Source organism: Pinus tabuliformis, chromosome 2_1 (genome assembly GCF_031772625.1).
Source record: "Pinus tabuliformis cultivar Carrire ecotype Pingquan chromosome 2_1, CPIR1, whole genome shotgun sequence".
Lineage (NCBI taxonomy): Eukaryota > Viridiplantae > Streptophyta > Pinopsida > Pinales > Pinaceae > Pinus > Pinus tabuliformis.
In genome coordinates this window covers 183,528,231-183,549,683 of record NC_142299.1, presented here as the reverse complement: position 1 = coordinate 183,549,683, position 21,453 = coordinate 183,528,231, and positions in this window count along the sequence as shown.

Genomic DNA, 21,453 nt, shown 5'->3' with positions numbered 1-21,453 from the left:
CTTAAATATTTGTAGGAAGAAACTTGCATCAAGTAATTGTTATCATAGATGAAATTACCATGGTTGATCTATTTGAATTTAATTATCATGACTTTAGTCTTGTCGGTGTTAACCACCATACCCATCCTAGATCAGTAATCATGGAGGATCTTAAGCTGCATGTCGAGAACATCTTTGTTTCTAGACAGAAGAACAATATCATTAGCATAAGGGAGAAGAATAATTACCATACCAATGAGCTCAAGGCCACTAGAACCCATAGTTTCAAAACACTCTTCTAGCTTATTGATGTAAATTCAAAAACAGGTGGGTAATAAGGGACACCCCTACTTAAACTCAATATTGCATTTAATTTTCTTAGACCGCCTGTCATTGGTTTCAAGATTGGAAACAACATTCTTGTAGAGTCTAATTACAACAATTTTTAACTTGGGAGGAACCCTTGTCTCTTTAAGTCTTTTCCAAAGCTTGTCTTAAGGAATAGTATCTAAAGATTTTCTAAAGTCAACAAAATAATAGAAGAGATAAGTTTTATTATATTGTGAAATTCCTCAGCAATTAATCTAAGCATGACAAGATGATCAATAGTTGAGTGATGTCTCCTAAAACCAACATTCCCTTTAGCTCTTTTATCATGGATTTCAAGCGATATTCTAATTTTGTTTTTCAATACGAGCCCATACATTTTGGCTAAAATATGACTAATCATAATGATCCTCTGGTTAGAGGGTAATTTTTTGTCCCCACTTTTAAATATAGGAATAATATGTCTTTATGTCCAAAGCTTAGGTAATTCATGCTTTATCGCCAAATTGAAAAGTTTTTGGACATGATGGATGAGGATAGACTTTCCCATTTTTAATATTTCAGCTTAGTATACTTCAATATCCCTAGATTTCCCATTAGCGAGATTTTTATTCCCAAAATCAACGTCTTCCAAAGAAAATATGTCATCTTTTATAAGAGTGTTTAAAGAAATGTCCATGGAATTCAGGGAATAATAAAGCTTCTTAAGATACATATCCCAGTTCTTTAAGGGGATTGAATGATTGTCTTTAGTTTTACGAGCAAGTACATTTTGCCAAAACTTTATGGGCTCAACTTTAGAAAGGTGAAGAAGATGCTCTTATCTCTTATTAATATAGGACCTTTTCTTCCTTTTGATAAGATATTTATATATACTTATGTTTATGATCTTTACAGTTTCTTTAGGAGTGTCTCTAATCGCTTTCCTGGAAATTTTACAGTCCTTATCATACCAAGGGTTGGAAGTTCTATTATTCTTTTTATATGACACCTTGGTAGAGAATTTGTTAATGGTGGTGGAAAGGGTTGTAGTAAAATTGTAGTAGATTTTATCAATGTTATTATTATATGTTAGGAAGCCTAAATCCCTCTCTAAATCCTTTAAGAAGAGATCTATTTTACTTCTATAAAAACGGGTGTGCACTTGACTCTCACAAATATTTTGCATGTGGCTGGTATGCATGGCAAGATTGAGAGTTAAGGACAGAGGTTTGTTGTCGAAGTCAGTTTTGCGATTGTTTAGCAATTAAAGGTTTGTAATATTGTAGAAAAAATGGGTGTCATAGATCGCATAATCTACAACACTATTTCCCAACCCATGAATACAATTCATCTATCCAGAGGTAGGCCACTTATTATTTCCATTACAAATTATCAAGTATTGGGAACTGTTAAACACACATGGGCAGCAAGAGAAAATATGAAAGATAAATCATGCAGTACATTTTTTTATTAACACATGATTTACATTTATAGTACAATATCTGACCATTGGGTTTCACATCCCAAGGTCTCTTGGACTCCTTTTTTCCATTCGGCTTCCACACTAACCCATTTAGGATTAGGTGTCCAACATTCCCCCCTTAATCCGAAGGGTTATGTATGAGTCCAAGAAGAGAGCTGTAATACAAAATGTGCAAAAAATGCATGGCAACACTAGGCTGAATGTGCTCTATGAAATGTTGGTATAAAGGGCAGTGGTTTAAGGATGACCACCAACACTGGAACGCTTAGTGCAGTTCCCGGAACTCTTCCAAAACTGGCAAGAAGCTGGAGTCTTCTGCTAGAGGAAGTGATCCTATTGTTTTAAAGAGGGAAACCTTCAACCATAAAAGGGTGGTCTCAACCTGTGATGGTTTAAGGATAACCAACAACTTTGGAATGCTTAATGCAATTCTTGGAACTCTTCCAAAACTGGCAAGAAGCTGGAGTCTTCTGCTAGAGGAATTGTTCTCAATTGTGTTCCTGGAATGCTTCCGAAAATGGCAAGAAGTTGAAGTCTTCTGCTAGAGGAAGTGTTCCAGATTGCCAACTGAAGGCATGTTCACAGGCATCTTTGTTTCTGGCTACAACTCTGAAACTAGTGTGGCAGGTTGTGGCTCAGGCTCGCTTGATGTGGCTTTGAAGCTTGTAGATGACCATCATTTCCCCCCTGTCAGATACAAGGTGAGATGATGGAGAAAACTCAACTGCAAGACTTTTCAATACTCTAGAACAAGTTCAGACATGTGTTTGGAATATCTTCTTGGCTGTTGATGCCCATTGCCAAGAAGCGATCCATCCAAGATGAATCTTTGTTCTTGCAGGGTGATTGTTTTTGAAGCATCTGTTTGAAGAATGACTGGTTTTATGACAGTGCTTACATGGGTGAAGATCAAAACAGTGATCTTTCATATTGTTAGGATATTCCGACACATAGGATATAGTTAAGTTCAACTTGGTCTAGTTTAGAGTTAGGTAAAGTGTGTTTCTTTACCGTTGTACATATTGTAACTTACAATCCGACGGTCACGATATGTAGTGATCCGACGGTTCATTCTCTCCTCGGTATTACCGACACTTGATCCGTGGCTTGACACCCGATTGGTCCATGAGTTCTATTTAAAGCGCATGGAGGGTCATTGTTCGGGTAATCCGTGCATGAGAGAAGCTTATGTAAATTTTCATTCTTTGATTAATAAATTGCCTGTAGTACCCACGTTGGGACAGGCCGTGGACTGTTTCCCTCCTTGCACTCTGAGGGTTTTAACCACGTCAAAAATACTGGTGTATTGATTTGAGATCTGGTTGTGAGCGGTGTCCTTTTGGTGTTCTTTCTGAGGAACTTACCCTGTAAATTCCTACATGGTATCGGAGCTATTTGAGGGCCGCGTCTGTTGGTGATCCAAATCTGAAGCTGGTAGAACTACATGCGGCTGTCGTTTCCTAGATCTGTTGTTTCTGACTGCTTTTGGGCCGAGAGGACTGCTCTGTTGCGTTCAGAGCATCTGTTCCAGTGAGGAACCCCTTTCGTTTCACGCGAAAAGGTTTCTGGTAGCCCTAGCTGCGTCATTTTTCAGATCAGGAGGTATACAATGTTTCTGCAGTTTATTGTTATTTTCTCTCTGCTTATTTCAGTTTCGGTTTATTTAGCCTTTTTTTTAACCGGATCTATACCTTTCATTTCTGCGTATTCTCTTTGCCCTGCGACTCTGTGCGATCTGGGCAAATCAGAAACAAAAAGGAAGGATTTTTCTCATGCGTATGCTCTTTTCCCTGCACCTTAGTGTGATCTCGGAAAATCAGAAACATTGAGAAAAATATTTAGTTTTTCGGTTAAAGCTAACTTTGAGATTTTTTAAAAAAAATTTCTAGTTTTTTGGCTAAAGCTAACTTCGAGCTGCAAGGTTCGTTTTTCTTTGTATATTCGTGTTGGGTTTTGTGTTTTGTGTTTTGTAGGGAAAAAGAGCTTTCTCAAGGCAAGCACGCAAACCAAGCCCTCTCTCTCTCTCTCTCTCTCTCTCTCTCTCTCTCTCTCTCTCTCTCTCTCTCTCTCTCTCTCTCTCTCTCTCTCTCTCTCTCTCTCTCTCTCTCTCTCTCTCTCTCTCTCTCTCTCTCTCTCTCAAATTTTTTGTATAGATCAATTGGTTCAAAGCTATTTTAAGAGAGTAGAGGTCTTGGGTTCAAGTCTCCATTTTGTGGGGGCGGATTTTTTCATTCCCGCACATTCGCGCACTTTGCCGGCAACGTCAACAATTTTTTTTCAAAAAGCCATAACTTCTTCATCCGGAAACCTTTTTCAGAGCCGTTTTTTTTAAAACCGCCTATTTTTTCGAGATCTATCCATTGGATTACTTACTTTCAGCATCTTCAGCTTCAGTTTTTTAAAAAAAAAATGGAAAGTCCATGCCAAGTCATTCTTGACAGCACTAACTACTTCCAATGGGTAGCCTACATGGAAGATTTACTTAGAAGTAAAGGTCTCTTCAGAATAGCCACAAACCAAGAGAAGAAACCAAAAGATGAAGACAAGGTTGCAAAATGGGAAAATAGACAAGATCAAGCACGTGGTTTGATAGGGATGTCTGTTTCTCCTGATCTTAGATTCCACATTGCAGAACTTGAGACTCCTCATGAAGCATTAGAAAAACTCGCTAAAGTTTTTGGGATTAAAAATGAAATTAGAGCCCATCAACTTGAAAATGAGTTGCTTACTTTGGATCCTAATAATTTTTCTTGCATTGAAGATTTCTTGTCCAAATTCAAGACCCTTAGATATCTCTTGGAAGGTGTTAAAGTTAAGAAAGAAGATGGTAACCTTATTTATTCCATCCTTACTAAGTTGGGACCAGCCTACTCTGTATTTGTTTCCACTTTCCATTCTACAAGGGAAGCTTTCATTTGTCAAGGGAAAGACTACAAGCCCCCTTCCTTTGATTCCTTTTGTGATTCCTTAATAAGAGAACAAGAAAAACTCTTACACCTTGGTCTTCTTAATCTTGGAAACTCTTCCACGAAAGCGTTAGCCGCCCAGCAGCAACCAAATTCAAAGAATCCTAAGAAGTCATATCCTCAAAAGAATGGTCCTAAACCAACTCAGCCTCAAAATGAAAGATCATTTCAGCAAAATGATAAGACCAATAAAAACAAATGGAAGAAGACTGATAGACATTGTAACTTTTGTAATCGAGATGGCCACTTAGAATCTAAATGCTTTAAGAAGATGGAAGCCTTGGAAGCCGCAATGAAGAAACATAACATCCATGTGGAGCCTACTTCAACTTCAACTTCCGGAATGGCACTTTCTGCATGTCGTTGTCAATCATCTCAGTCTGGTTATGCATTAAATGTATCTTCTTCTTCTTCTCATTCTCATGAGTGGCTCATTGATTCTGGAGCCTCTTATCACATGGCCAAAAACCAAGCCATGTTTTCTTCTTTAAATGATTGTAACACCAAAAATATATATGTTGGTGATGATAGATCTCTTAATGTTGTAGGGACTGGAACTGTTCATCTAGACAATGGTCAGTTTAATGATGTATTATGTGTTCCAACCTTATCCTGCAACCTTCTATCTGTCTATCAGATAACTCATTCAGGTGAAGGTAAAATTGTTGAATTTTCACCTCATGATGTTGTAATCAAGGATCTAAAAGATCCTAAACAGATTCTAGCTACTGGTCTTGCTGATGATTCCACAAGGTTGTATAAGTTTCACAACTTTGGGTCATCAAATCTTCCCTCAGTATTTGTTGCTCATAATGATGAAGTGAGCAAAATTTGGCATGAGCGATTTGGTCACTTAAACTATCGCTCCCTTCAGCATCTATGTAAAGAAAATATGGTGACAGGTCTTCCTATGGTATCTTGCAGAGATGGTGTTTGTTCCGGATGTGTACTCGGAAAACATCATCGGGACAGTTTTGACAAACGTGCCTCTTGGCACGCCTCAGCCCCTTTACAGCTTGTGCACAGTGATTTATGTGGTCCTCTTCCTGTTGCTTCATTCTCTGGCTGCAAGTACTTCTTAACTTTCATTGATGATTTCTCCAGACGCACTTGGGTATACTTCTTAAAACTCAAGAGCGAAGTATTTAACACATTTTTGGCCTTCAAAGCCTTTGTTGAAAAACAATCTGGACATCAAATTCTTAAGCTAAGAACTGATAATGGTGGAGAATATGTTAAAAACACATTCATCAACTTTTGCACCGAAAATGGAATTCAAATGCAACATACTGTTCCATACACTCCACAACAAAATGGTGTAGCTGAAAGGAAAAATCGCACCTTAAAGGAAATGGCTAATTGTATGCTGCAATCTAAAGGACTCAGTCTTAGTTTTTGGGCCGAAGCAATTAATTGTGCAAATTATATAATCAATCGCACTCCTACTAAGGTTCTAGAGAATATCACTCCAGAAGAAGCTTGGAGTTCCATTAAACCAGATGTAAGTCACTTTCGTGTGTTTGGAAGTGAAGCATGGGCCCATATTCCAGATGAAAAGCATAAAGCTTTAGAACCTAAGAGTGAGAAATGTACTTTTGTTGGATATTCTGAAGATGTAAAAGGTTATAGACTTATTCCATTTAAGTCCAAAAATGTTATCATTAGAAGAGATGTAAAATTTGATGAAAATAAATCGGCCTGCGAGCCTAGTCCGGCGGATGTGCCACCTCTTCCTATCTCTTCTACTTTTGAAAACATTTCTTCTTCAGATGATGAAAGCGAGGATGATAATCCTCCCCCACCTTCTCAGGATCCTCAACTTCCAAGATGGGTCCGTGCTACTCGGGATGCAGCAGGTGATCTTGCCGGTGATCCTACAGATCAGCGACGTACACGTTCTCAGTTTGAAAGAGCCTCTTCTTTACTGGCTCAAGCTCCAGTAAATCATGATCCTGACACTTTTGCAGAAGCTTCAGGCCATCCACATTGGGAAGCAGCTATGAATGAAGAATATCATTCATTGATGACAAATGATACATGGGATCTTGTTCCTCTACCAAAGGGACGCAAACTTGTTAGATGCAAATGGGTTTACAGAACCAAGTATGGACCAGATGGGAAAGTTGATAAACATAAAGCTCGTCTCGTTGCTAAGGGCTTTTCACAGGTTGAAGGCATTGACTACACTGAAACCTTCTCCCCTGTTGCCAAAATGAACTCTATCCGCCTTGTTCTTTCCCTTGCTGCCTCTTTAAAATGGGAAGTCCATCAAATGGATGTTAAATCTGCCTTCTTGCATGGGGACTTGCAGGAAGAAATCTATATGGAACAACCCATTGGCTTCATACAAACAGACTCCAGCCTTGTTTGTCGACTTAAGAAATCCCTTTATGGCCTCAAGCAAGCTCCTCGGGCTTGGTATGCCAAAATGGATAGCTTTCTTTTAGAATCTGGCTTTTCTAGGTGTCATTCTGACAATACTGTCTACACCAAGAAAGTGGGCAACTCTCTTATCATCCTTGTTCTTTATGTTGATGATCTTATTCTTACTGGTAGTGATCCCAACCTTATAAACCATGTGAAGTCCAGCCTTAAAAAGAAATTTGAAATGACAGACTTAGGACACTTACACTATTTTCTCGGTCTTCAAGTCTTGCAATCCAAGGAGGGTATTTTCCTTTCCCAGTCCAAGTATGCTTGTGATATTCTTCGTCATTTTCACATGGAAGACTGTAAGCCAGCCCCTTCTCCCTTTCAGTCTGGAGTCAAACTTTCAGTCTCTTGTACTTCTCCTGAAGTTGATGCTACCTTATACCGTCAACTTGTAGGAAAACTCTTGTATTTAACCCATACTCGTCCTGATCTTTCCTTTGCTGTTGGCCTTGTTGCTCGTTTTATGCAAAACCCCCGTGAAAGTCATTGGAAAGCAGCTAAAAGAATACTTCGTTATGTTCGAGGTACAGTACAGTTTGGGATTCATTACAGTGCCAAAGCAGCTCCTCTGTTAGTTGGTTTCACTGATTCTGATTGGGCTGGTGACCCTGATGATCGGAAGTCTACTGCCGGTTATGTCTTCACTCTTGGTTCAGGACCTATTACATGGGCTTGTAAGAAACAGGCTGCCATTTCTCTTTCGTCAGCAGAAGCAGAGTATCGTGGTGCCGTGGAAGCTAGTAAGGAAGCCTTGTGGCTTCGTCAGATCCTATCAGAGTTTGGCTTTGAGCAGCAGCATCCAACCACACTTTGGTGTGATAATCAAAGTGCCATTCAGCTATGCAAAGATCCAGTCCAGCATCAGCGCAACAAACACATTGAACTACACATGCACTTCATCAGAAAGCTCATTCATGACCATGTTCTTGAAGTGCAATATTGTCCAACAGATGATCAGGTTGCAGACATCTTCACAAAGGCTCTCACAGAGGCGAAGTTCACTAAACTTCGATATATGCTTGGAGTTCAGGAAGTTGTCACTAAGGGGGGATAGGCTCTAGTGCCTCCTTCCTTCTCCTATTGTGTCATATTTGTAAATCCTTCAATCCTATCCCAAGTTGTTCTTAAGGGGGGATGTTAGGATATTCCGACACAGGATATAGTTAAGTTCAACTTGGTCTAGTTTAGAGTTAGGTATAGAGTTAGGTAAAGTGTGTTTCTTTACCGTTGTACATATTGTAACTTACAATCCGACGGTCACGATATGTAGTGATCCGATGGTTCATTCTCTCCTCGGTATTATCGACACTTGATCCGTGGCTTGACACCCGATTGGTCCATGAGTTCTATTTAAAGCGCATGGAGGGTCATTGTTCGGGTAATCCGTGCATGAGAGAAGCTTATGTAAATTTTCATTCTTTGATTAATAAATTGCCTGTAATACCCACGTTGGGATAGGCCGTGGACTCTTTCCCTCCTTGCACTCTGAGGGTTTTAACCACGTCAAAAATACTGGTGTATTGATTTGAGATCTGGTTGTGAGCGGTGTCCTTTTGGTGTTCTTTCTAAGGAACTTACCCTGTAAATTCCTACACATATGGCCAACTCGGTCACAGTGTTGGCATTTCATGATCTGTTGTTTTTGTTGTTGTTGTTGTTGCTGTGGAAGAGGGGCAGAATCTGGAACAACTGGAGGTGAACTGTCATGAGGAGCAGGTGAACTGTCATGAATAAATCCAACACTTTGAAACTGAATGGGCTTGGCATAGTCTGGAATATGAAAGGACAAGTCCTTGTCATATCCAAGACCAGTTCTGTGCTTGTTGTGGACAAGCTGTTCCCAAGGTCTGATGATGGGCTTGGGAAGTGCAGACTGAGTTTCTGCATCTGCATGTACAACTGCTGCTTTATTGGGTTCTGGATCTGATTCAACCTCAATCTTACTAATTTCACCACTTGCTGGTTTAACCTTGAACAACATATTGTTTTGAGCAGAAAACAATTTGGAATGACAAATCTGTTGAAGCTCATCTTGCTGGAACTGAGATTCTAGTTGCAAAAAATCAATCTTTTCTTGTGCATCATGCAGGCAGGTCTGAATGTCACAAAGAGTGTCTTTGCTAACATTTACCTTCCCACCAATAGTGGAGTGTATTAGTGTATTCAGTAACTCTAATACATCATCAAATCTAGCCATTTTCTCCAACAGTAATACCTTGCGCTATAATTTACACACAACTGGTTGATTAAATGAGAATTTGCAAGTTTGCAGACCAAATTGACTATAACTGCGATAACTATAACCTCTTTTTGTTTGTTGAATGCTCAAAACTGTAACCTTCTATCTGTATTTTGCATTTTGTGAATATTACCTTATAATAAACACCCTCTTCTGCATGTATATAGTATAGAAACAGTGAGGTTAAATGTGTATAGAAACAATGACATAAATGTGTACAACACCAAGAATAAAGTGATGACTTCTCTACTCCAAATTCTGCTGTTAATTAGAGTTGTTCATCATGGGATAGGAGAAAACCCATATCAAATGCCAGGAGGTATTACAGGATTTCTGTTTTACTAAACACACTTACAACGCCAACACAATAATATGAATCCAAGCTCAACGCACATGTAATATACATAATATAGATATATATATATATATATATATATATATATATATATATATATATATATATATAGATATATATATATATAGATATATATATATATATATATATATATATATATATATATATATATATATATATATATATATATATATATATATATCGGTCGGCTTCCCAAAACAGTTTTGGAAGATAATGAAATTATTCCCTGAGCGAATTTAAAATACCTGGTCCTCCGCTGAGTTTGAACTCCTACAATTTCATTTCAACTTACAAATTTTCAGCAGCTACACCGCTCACGCTTCACTGCACTAAGCCTCTTTGAAGAAATCTGAGATACCTATGATAATCCAACCTCCACGCTCCATGAATTTATCGCTTTGGAGAACTCATTAAACATTCTTTCACGCTTCCAACTTTCTGCTATTTTATTCCACGAGACAAGACTTGAATATATAAATACTTTGACCCCCGTTGAAACACCTGCTGATATAATTTATGAATCCCATATGCACAATTTCATATTTATCCTACTTTGATTTCATTAGCCCGTTTTATTTGACTAACAGATCCTGAGTTAAGCTGAATATGTATATTGTTCTCATCATCGACCTTGCCTTTATAAAAGCGCGCTTCAGCGAATTTCTGTGTATACCTTTTACAATAATGAGATTCTGAAGGGTATTCAACCTTGATATTACTGTGTCGACATGGCTACTTTCGTGTGGTGAACAGCCAGTACGCGCACTGGGAAATATATGCAATTGGTGGGAGCGTAAACCCAATAATTTACCGTGAAGGCAACAGATTCATAGCGCCCGGAACAACGTGACCAAGATCTTATTGGCGCTGCAAGAGGCATTCATTCTAAAATTTCAATGCATGTTAGTTCCTAGCGTATACCTGCTTTAGTTGTCGTAGTAAATTCTTCTAAATCATTTGCTGTCGTTCTCTCAGGTCCATCGAAAGCACACGTATTTCATGTGAAGGTTTTTAACGGATACCAGTCGACCAAGAAAAGCTGTTAGTATGGAATTCTTTGATTTGTAATTCTTTATCGGTGATTTCACAGAATCTGCCAAAGGGTCGCCATTATTTCCATCACGACTACCGCCCAGGGATCGGTAATTTTCAACTTTCTACCTTCAATCTAAGCATATAAGTCACTACTCATCATTACTCATCATATATTGTATATCATGGCAATGTCATCATATACCATACATACGCACTTTATAAAGAGACTTCAACATGTACATTCCCATCATAATGTATAGACCATATAATAAGAGGAATTCAACACGTATGGGGCTCCCTTTAGTGTATAACTTTAATCAACGTTTAGTTTAAATGCCTCACATGCACCATACCAGCAGAATACACCAACAGATTCTTAAGCATATCAGATCAACGTACTCACCAAATGGATTAACACACTCACAGTTTAGGATAGATGTAAAGACAGTTCACGGCACAGAAATAAAACGTCCAAGATAGCTCGCCAACTTTTCCAAGGACTTACCCCACAAGCGCCCGTGTCAGCGTGGGATCTATTGTGGTACCCACACCAATAAGGCCGCCAGGAACAGCAAACTGTAACTCGTTTTGAACAGCAAACTGTACACTTGATGTTGTCACTTATGCTTTTAGATGCCACTGATTGGAAGACTTTTCACATAACCTCGGTGTGTATTTTATTGGAAGTCTTTCAACATTCTTTACAGACCAGACTCGGGATCAGATACAGGGCTCGCACAATACGTAATCTACAACAGGAGTTCCGCAAAAGGCACAGGGAAAGACTTTATAATGGAAGAGGAAGAGTCGCCTCGAGCTGCTCCAGAAGATGCCTTGTCAGGAACCGCACTACGAAGCCCTCAAATGCCCGGTCGTCTACAGTTCAGTTCAGTTCTCGCGTTGGGTTCACCATTTTTCCTTCAATATTTAGCACTTCACAATTGTATATAGTGCAAGTTAAGTTCGGTTATAGATATACAGTGAAATGAGTGAACTTACAAGTTCATACACCAGTCACAACTAGAGAAATAATAGCATAGATTTCCAAGGAACAGTGAACCTGATATAGCGCTGTCCAGAAATGCTTGTCTCCACTCCAGTCTTGGTCATCCAAAGCCGGCAGCTCTCGCCCAGTCCCCACATCTACATAGTCTCAACCAGGCAAATTCTCTACTGGAGGAAATGATTGGCCGGGGTTTCGATCCTGTAGCAGAGTCGTTTGTTCTTCAATACAACGTGCACGGTCTACGAGCCAGCAACCACGCCACGCAGAGTCTCAGTCCACTTTCACCGCACCGTGGTTATGCAACATTCATTCTCTTCCACAAAACAACATTCAACATTTAACGCAGTATTCAATTAGTTCAATTCGCATAATAAAGTTTGCTCAAACGCAGAGGGTTCACGGTCCCAGCATTCAATAAACGCAGACATTCAATGTACAGAAGATAGAGTTTAATTAATAAATCAACCAGAGGGATAGAGAATCGACAGAGAATTCAATCTTTAACATCTGTATATGGTCAGCGCTGAAACATCAAATAGCTCTATACATTCTTAGATGGTTATTCTCAAACTGTGAATGTTATAATCCAAATCACCATGTTGCAGCAGAATAAGAAGTACAAGCCAGACACAGCGAAAGAGGTCATCAGTTTCCCATCAACAACTTCAAAAAATGGAGCAGAGCAATCAATATCTGACGATGAACCTGGGCGCATTATGGCAGGGTAGGAGTTACAAATATATGAGTGCTGCGTATGGAGCGTTTCAAGCACTGAAATTTCAGCAACGTATGGGAGAGAGCAGCGTTTTGTTTGCAGGGGGACCAGCTACAGGAGCAGCGTAGCAAAAGTAATAGGCCAGTGGAATAATAGTGAGTCGCAGGGGAATAATGATGCTTTCAAGTCAGTGGAAGCGTCAAAGCTGCCAGGATTTTCTATTTGGGTTATTGTGCACAGAGAATGCAGCTAAAATGTGGCTGAAAGGATTTCAAAATAGAGAATTTAAGTCACAGAGGACCAGGACTGCTCACAGCAGAGGAATGGCAGCACTGATAGAGGTAACCACCTCTATTGTAAGAAATGCTCAGAAAAGTATAATCAGGAGGAGAGCATTGGTTTACAGAGGCCACAGAAACAGGTGGCTCACACTTAAGCAGGGCAGGAGATCGCCCACTCTGATATCATGTTAAACACACATGGGCATCAAGAGAAAATATGAAAGATAAATCATGTAGTACATTTTTTATTAACACATGATTTACATTTATAGTACAATATCTGACCGTTGGGTTTCACATGCCAAGGTCTCTTGGACTCCTTTTGTCCATTCGGCTTCCACACTAACCCATTTAGGATTAGGTGTCCAACAGGAACTACAAATATTGAGAAGCTCAGCACCAAATAGGTTCTCAGTAATGTCATCCAAATTTATTTTGAATCTACTAGCTAAGTCACCATCATCATATAGCCATAGGGAGTCATAGCTATGGTTATTTCTTAGGATAGTATCCTCATTAATATCCTCGTTAGTAGTGCTTCTAGCATTGAAGTCCCCAAGTGAAAGGATATTACCTTCATTCCTTAGGCTATGGATGTCTTGTTCTAAGGTATTGAAGGGGAAATTCTTATACAAGTAGTTTTTATTATAGAAGGTGGAGTTGGTAGGAGAAAAATAACAGATTGCAAGGAAAATCCTATTGGATTTAGAATCAGAAATTTTAATCCAAATGTACTGATTGAGGAGATCGATTTTATGAAGTTGAATATGAGAAGAAACATTATTATTTATAAAACAAGTTATAACACCAACACCTATAGTTTCACTTTTGATAACTATATTTTAATATCTACTCTGTGTGTTATTATTATTATTATTATCCAATTTTAAGGTCACAACACCAAATTGGTGTACGCGACCCCCTTATTTGTGAGACAAGGGACTCACCTCCCAAGTGATTTGACTACTAAGTCTATGAAGGCATACATACTCTTCCCCCCTCTAGTTTTGAACCTATGACCTTGTAGGAGAAAAGACATTCTCTTAAACCATGAGGCCCACTCAAGTTGTATTAGTTCAATGTTAACTATGTATATATTATATAAAATTGTTAAAAATAAAAATTTCTTAAAATGAGCTAGATTCATAATTCCTTCCCTATGGAGTTTACATATATATATAAACCATGGATGTATTTAATGTGGATATGGATCAAAGCATGTTTATTTATTTATATTTTATTGTATCAAGGAAACTTCTATAGCTCAATATAAGGAAAATGTGTAATTTCTTCCAACTCAATATATAATTAGATGCCAACTATAATAAATAAGAACAAAATAAATATACATATTTAATTAATTTTAATTACAACTATTATTAATTATTGATATTGTAACTCATAATGGAGATGTTTATATATAGTTTTATTTTTCACTGTGAGAAGACATGTAATTAGTTAAATATCTATATTAATTAATATATTTTAATGCTAATTATGTATATATTATATAAAACTATTGAAAAATAAAATTTACTTATAATTAAAATATTTGTTTTATTGGTGTTTTGTTCAAAATGAAATAGATTTGTAATTCCTTCTCCATGGAGTTTATATATATCTTCATTTTTTATGTAATTATAATGTCCTTTGTAACTCAACATTCTTTATAAGTGTTTTATAAATAATATTACTCAAACTACATGATCCAGCATGATTAAGTATTTGTTTATACGAATTAGGTGGGAGATTTGAAGAAGTATTTGAACCTTGAGAGATTATATATATATATCTATATATATATATATCTATATATATATATATATATATATATATATATATATATATATATATATATATAAAATAAAATTGTTAAAAATAAAATTTTCTTAAAAACGAAGTAGATGCGTAATTCCTTCCCTTTGGAGTTTATATCTATATATATATAAACCATGGATCTATTAAATGTGGAGATGGATAAAAGATTTTTTATTTATTTAGATTTTTATGGCATCAACTTAAATTCTATAGCTCAATATGAGGAGGGTGTGTAATTTCTTCCAACTGTATATATTATTAAATCTCAGCTATAGTAAATAATAACAAAAAAAACATACATATTTTATTAATTTTAATTACAAGTATTATTAATTATTGATATTACAACTCATAATGAAGGAGACGTGTATATATAATTTCACTTTTGACTATGAGAAGACATGTAATTAGTTAAATGTATATATATTAATTAATATACTTTGATTCCAATTATGTAAAGTTCTCTTCTATTGTTTTATTGCCGTGTTGTTCAAACAAAATAGATTTGTAATTCCTTACGCATGGAGTATATATATATATATATATATACATATGTCAATGTCCTTTGTAATTCAACATTTTTTAATATTATAATATATTAATATGAATATTAATATTAATATTAGACTTAATGATGTTATAATAAAATTTATAATAAATCTACATCAAATTAATATTTTCTACCATTAGATAGATGGAGACTCTAAAGGTAACCCAGGTATGGCTGGTTTTGGTGAAGTTATCAGAGATGAGCGGGGGTGTATAAAGGAAATCTTTCATAGTCATCTGTGCATAGCCACAAACAACATGGTAGAGCTCATGGCCTTAGAGAAGTGCCTAGAAATACTAATTGAGGCAAATTATCATAATGTCATTATTGAAGCTAACTCAGAATTGGTTATTGAAGTGGCTAAGCAGTTATGTAACGAAAAAGCATCTGAAAAAGTTTCTACACAGTGGCGACTTTTGCAGGCTTTTCACCGCATACATTCCCACCTACAAACATTGAGACCAGCTAGATTTGAACATGTACGTAGAAGAGAAAGCGTGCTAGCTAATCGTGTAGTGAATGAAGGAGTGGTATGCAAAGACAGTTACAAAAGATATGAGTGGGAATCAACTCCCTTGGGAAAATTGCAGGAGGATTGTCAAAAACAGGCAGACAAAGACATGGAAGAAATCCAAACCACTAGGACTGAACATGAAGGAAGACTAGAGGAAACTGGAGAAAGCATAAGTGTAAGTCTTTCGTAAGCCTTTCATAGGCAAAGAGAGAAGAAAATCATGCGAAAATGAACGCTCCATAGATGAAAAGCTCTGGATAAACAACAGGCACCTTTATTGGGCACTGACAGTGGATCACACCTACCTGCGCAATCATATGGTTTTTGGGAGGAAAAGCAAGTGGAGGATAACCGCCTTTTCAGACCCAATGTTTTATAGATTGGTGGTTTCGTTCCTTTTCGGGTCCATTTGGAAAATTACATAATGTGCAACTTTCCACTCTAAAATCATGGAGAAGTGTCATATCCTCAGGGGTTAGATCGAACGGGTTTCAAGCTCAAAATGTGCTCATAACTTTAGTGCCAATCTAGACCTAAGGCTTTATAGATTGGTGGTTTATATTCCTTTTCGGGTCCGATTTGAAAATTAAAGGACGTGCTACTTTCTGCTCTGAAATCTTGGAGAAGTGACAGATCTTCAGGGGTTGTATCATACGAGCATCGGGCTCAAAAAGTGCTCATAAATTTAGTGTCAAGCAGGATCCGAACTTAGTTTAAACTTTGTCTCTCTCTCATCTTTTCGAGTTCATGTTCCGTCAAGTAGGGATGCTTGGTATATTTCTGCTATATGCATCCCATTGAAGGTTTCGAGTCATCTGCATTTTGTTATAGCTGTTTCACTTTGAAAAATCTATGATAGCCTATTCTAGACCTTACTTTGTAAGGTTTTCTAAAGTATGTAATCTATCTTGCAGTTAATAGAAGAACCCACTCTTGTTTTACCAAAAAAAAAAAATCTACCATCACGACTTTGACGTGGATAAGGGACCCACCTCACAAAGTCATACATACTCTACCAAAATATAGGTTTGAACCTATGACCTTGTAGGAGGAAATGCATGCTCTTAACCATTAGGCTCACTCAAGTTGTATTAGTTCAATGTCAACTATGTATATACTATATAAAAATGTTAAAAATAAAAATTTCTTAAAAATGAACTAGATGTGTAATTCCTTCCTATGGAGTTTATATATATATATATATATATATATATATATATATATATATATACATATACTGAGAGAGAGAGAGAGAGAGAGAGAGAGAGAGAGAGAGAGAGAGAGAGAGAGACCATCGATCTATCAAATGTGGAGATGGATCAAAGCATTTTTATTTATTTACTTTTTTATTGCATCAAGGCATATTCTCAATCAGAGGAAGATGTGTAATTTCTTCCAATTCAATATATTATTAAATGTCAAATATAATAAATAATAACAAAAATAAATATACTTATTTAATTAATTTTAATTACAACTATTATTAATTATTGATATTACAACTCAGAATGAAGGAAACCTATATATAATTTAGGCCCACTCATGTTATATTAATTCAATGTCAACTATGTATGTATTATATAAAATTGTTAAAAACAAAAATTTATTAAGAATAAACTAAATGCGTAATTCCTTCTTTTATATATATATATATATATATAAAATTTTCATGTAATTTTTTTTTTTTGTAGGTAAAGATGGTGCCTTTTTCTCTAATTATATTAAAACAAAATACCAGATACATTGTATTAGTGGCCTCAACCTGCCCCTAGGGGAAACCAGATCTGTTGGCCACCTTAGTCCATTATATGCATTCCAAAAACAAAACTTCACAAGTCTCTCCATACCAGCTATGTGTATAGAGCACCAAAAACATCCTTTTAAACTATTGAAGAGCATTAAAGACTTAGATAAGGAAAATTGAAAACAGAATAGCTGAAGCAGGGTGCCTCATTTCTTCCTGGTTCCCTTGTTCTAGTCAGTGTCCTTTGAGATATCCATGCGTCCCCCCTGGGTTGAGTCGATATCGGTAATCTGGGACAAAACTTGGGCCATCTCCTCAATTTTATCATTCTTCCTACTCATAATAGTTTGAAGGTTCTTCATCTCCTTTTGTAAATTGGGCCCTCCATTGGCAATTTCAGTCATTTTTGTAGCTACCTATTCCATAGCTTTCGCTAGAAGAAATTTGAGCATCTAGTAAATGTGCAGGGTCTGCCTGTATAAGGTCATCTTACCCCCTATGTTCCCTGGGTCCATGATTAACTCTACCCATTCCTCAGTCTCAGACGAGGACTGCTCTTCTAGGACCTCGAATTCTAAATTTTGAATGATCCTTCTGATGTCATCATTCGTTCCTTCATGATATGCATGTGCAGCTTCCTGGATTACAGTTTGTATGGTCCTTTTGCCTCTGACTTGATTTCCATGTCTTACATTATGCCTCTCTTCCTGAGGGTCTTGCCTTGGCCAGTCGCTGCCACCGCACCCACGACCACGACTGCGACCTTTGCGTACCATTCGATTTCCTTTCCTCTCCTGTACCCCGGAGTGTTTTCTTTCCTGGAGATACCAGCAGGCTGCTCCCCAATCAGCTCCTTCTTCATCCCGAAGAAGTTACCCTTTCTTCTGTCTGCTCTCTCCTTCATATACTGATCCTTTTTAATTCTGCGCATTCTGCTTTTGCCACCTCCTTTCTTTGTAATCTTGCTTACTCCGCTCTTTCTATTCTGGTCCCTTGAATCATGTGCCAACTCAGTCATCATTATATAGTTTGGGGATTCGGTGTTTTTCCTGCAGCTGTCGTCACTTCTCCTTACCTTGTCATAATCCCTTCTGTCGTCCTCGGCCGCTCTATTGACGATCCCGATCAAGGGCATTCTATCTCCACTATCTTTGGATTGTGACTGCATGATTGTCCTGGTTAAGGATAGAGCATAGCTATTCTAGATCTGAGTTCTATTTTGCGGCCTCCAGCTATTATCTATTTTCCTTTTTTCTCCATGACTTCCCCAATTTGCCAAGAAGTCTTCTGCTCTATTATCTTCCCTTCTCACATGCTTGATCGTTATATACTCAAATATCTTTAAGATTATCTCAAGATCCTGAATGAGGCTGGAATTTCTCCAACTCTTCAAAACTTTATCCCAAGAAGCACCATTGTTTAGTTTTTTTAGAATTTGAAACAACCAACTGTGAATCTCCTTCCACTTCCAAATTATTGTAACCATTTCTGATGGCTATTTGTAATCCCTGTCTGACTTCCATCAGTTCTGCCTCGTTATTACTCATGAAGCCACCATTGTCAGCATATATCCATTTCATTCTACCATGATCATCCCTAAATAAACCTCCCATCCCAGCTGGGCCTGGGTTTCCTTTGGAAGCGCCATCAAAGTTAAGTTTTATAAATCCAGTTGCAGGCCAGGAAAAGTTCATATTATCATTATATCTTGTCTTGGGTTCTTTCCATAACTGTGGTGCGATCATACCTTGATTTAGGTTAAGTCTCCTTAGAATCCATTCTTCTTCCTTTGTTACCTCCCAATCTGCTTCATTCCATTTTTCCGACAGTATGGTTTCTCGAATATGACCTAAGGTTTTTTCCCATAGCTGGTTTTTTGTCATTTCTTTGTTTTGGAAGATTCTTCTATTTCTTTCCTTCCAAATCATCCACATGTTCATCCCTGCTGCCAAGCTCCAAGCGCATATAACCACCGGACTTTCAAATTGGCCATCTCCCCAAATTTTGATTGTGTGTTTAATACTTTGTTGGTCCCAATGTATTGTTCCGAATAGCCTTCTAACCTCCTCCCATTGATGCTGGGCTTCTGGGCAAGTATTCAGCAAGTGTTCCTGTGTTTCCTGGTTTTGTTTATGTGGGGGCATCTAGGGGGTCCCAGGATACCTCTTTTCTGGAGTTGGTCCCAGGTCAAGATCTTGCCTTTTAACACTAGCCATATGAAATGAGTCACCTTCGGCCACCAGTTGCTATTCCATATTTGTTTCCAGGTATTAGCCATGTCATCTAGTCCACTAGTACTTAGGATTTGATAGGCTTCTTTAATAGAGAAATTTCCTTTTATTTTATGACCCCATCTCAGAATGTCCGGGCCCGTTCTTATGGTGATTCTTCTTGTTTGCATTTCCTTTTGGTATGCCTCTTTTTGTTCTTCAGTTACTTGTTCCATCCATTCTTCCGGTCTCCTCCAGATTCTCCAAGCTTCATCCTGGTTCTCCCTTTGCCAGAAGTCCCTGACTACATACATTCCTCTTTCAATTGCTTCATGACCTATATCCGTTAAGGCCTGTAAGTTATTCATTTTTCCCTTTGCTGCCAGGCCTCCTCCTAGAAACGTGCAAGGCTACCGTCCTTGATTTCCCAGAAGGCATGTTGGTTTATCAAATCTTTGTTAAGCCTAGCTAGATTCCAAATGATCGACCCTTTCAGGGTTTCCCTTATTCTCAAAATTTCCTCTGGTTTTGTAGGCATCTTGTATTTGTTTGTCCATATTCTTTTCCATAGGTCAATTCCTCCATTCAACCATTTCCACCACAGCTTGGCTCCCATTGCTTGATTCAACACATGGGGATCTCTGAGACCTAAACCTCCTTCCATCTTGCCTTTCACTAAATCTTTCCAAGCAACCAAAGACCATTTTTTCTGATTCTTCTGACTCCCCCATATAATTTTTTTGAAGATCTCTGTCATCTTATCACATGCTCCTTTTGGGGCTGCCATTGCCGATAATTGATAAGTAGGGATAGATTGAAGTACTGCCTTGACTAGAACAGTTCTGCTCGCAAAGTTCAAAGTTCTGAAAGACCAATTATCTAATCTTTTGGCAATTTTGTCTAAGAGGTTGACACCACAACAATTGGAAGAAAAAAGAGAAAAATGGCTTTGTTACATTTGTGATAGAAAATACACTAAAGGTCATAAGTGTGCTGACAATAAATTACTTTACATAGATTGTGAAGAGGAGGAAGAAAAGGAACAAGAAATGTCAAAAGAAGAGGAAATACACCAGGAACCAAACCTAGAGAAAGAAGAAATGAATCTGACCATATCTTGTAATGCAATGGCAAGAATTAGTGTTCCTCAAACCCTCAATATATAAGAACATATCAAGAAGAGAAAGGTAATAATGTTGATTGATCTGGGTAGTACCCATAATTTTATTCATTGTAAGATAGCCAAGGAATTGAATTTCTTCCTATATCCAGCACCAGAGTGTCAAGTGATGGTTGCAAATGGAGGAACCATAAATTGCTTTGGAAAGTGTCATAATATAAAGCTGTCCATGGGGGGATATGTATTGAATAGTTCAATGCTTTCCATTCCAATGGGTGGTATTAATGTTGTAATAGGAGTCCAACGGCTACACACTTTGGGTACGATAGCTTTTAATTTTCAAGAAATTTTCATGATTTTTTTTTGGGAAGGTAAGGAAGTTCAATTAAGGGGTATTGCAGGGCAACCGAGAAAGATAATAACGTATAAAATCAATATAAAACTTCTAAAGAAATAAAAACGAGCCATAATTGCACAATTATGTTCACTAGAGGTTCCCACATCGAAATCATCTATTTCTCCATATCTCCAAAAAGTTTTGGACAATCATTCCAAGATATTTGACACTCCCAAAGTTATCCCACCTATTCGTGATCATGATCATGCTATTCATTTGATTCCAGGAAGTGTGTCTCCAAACATCAGACATTACAGATATTCATATGCCCAAAAGAG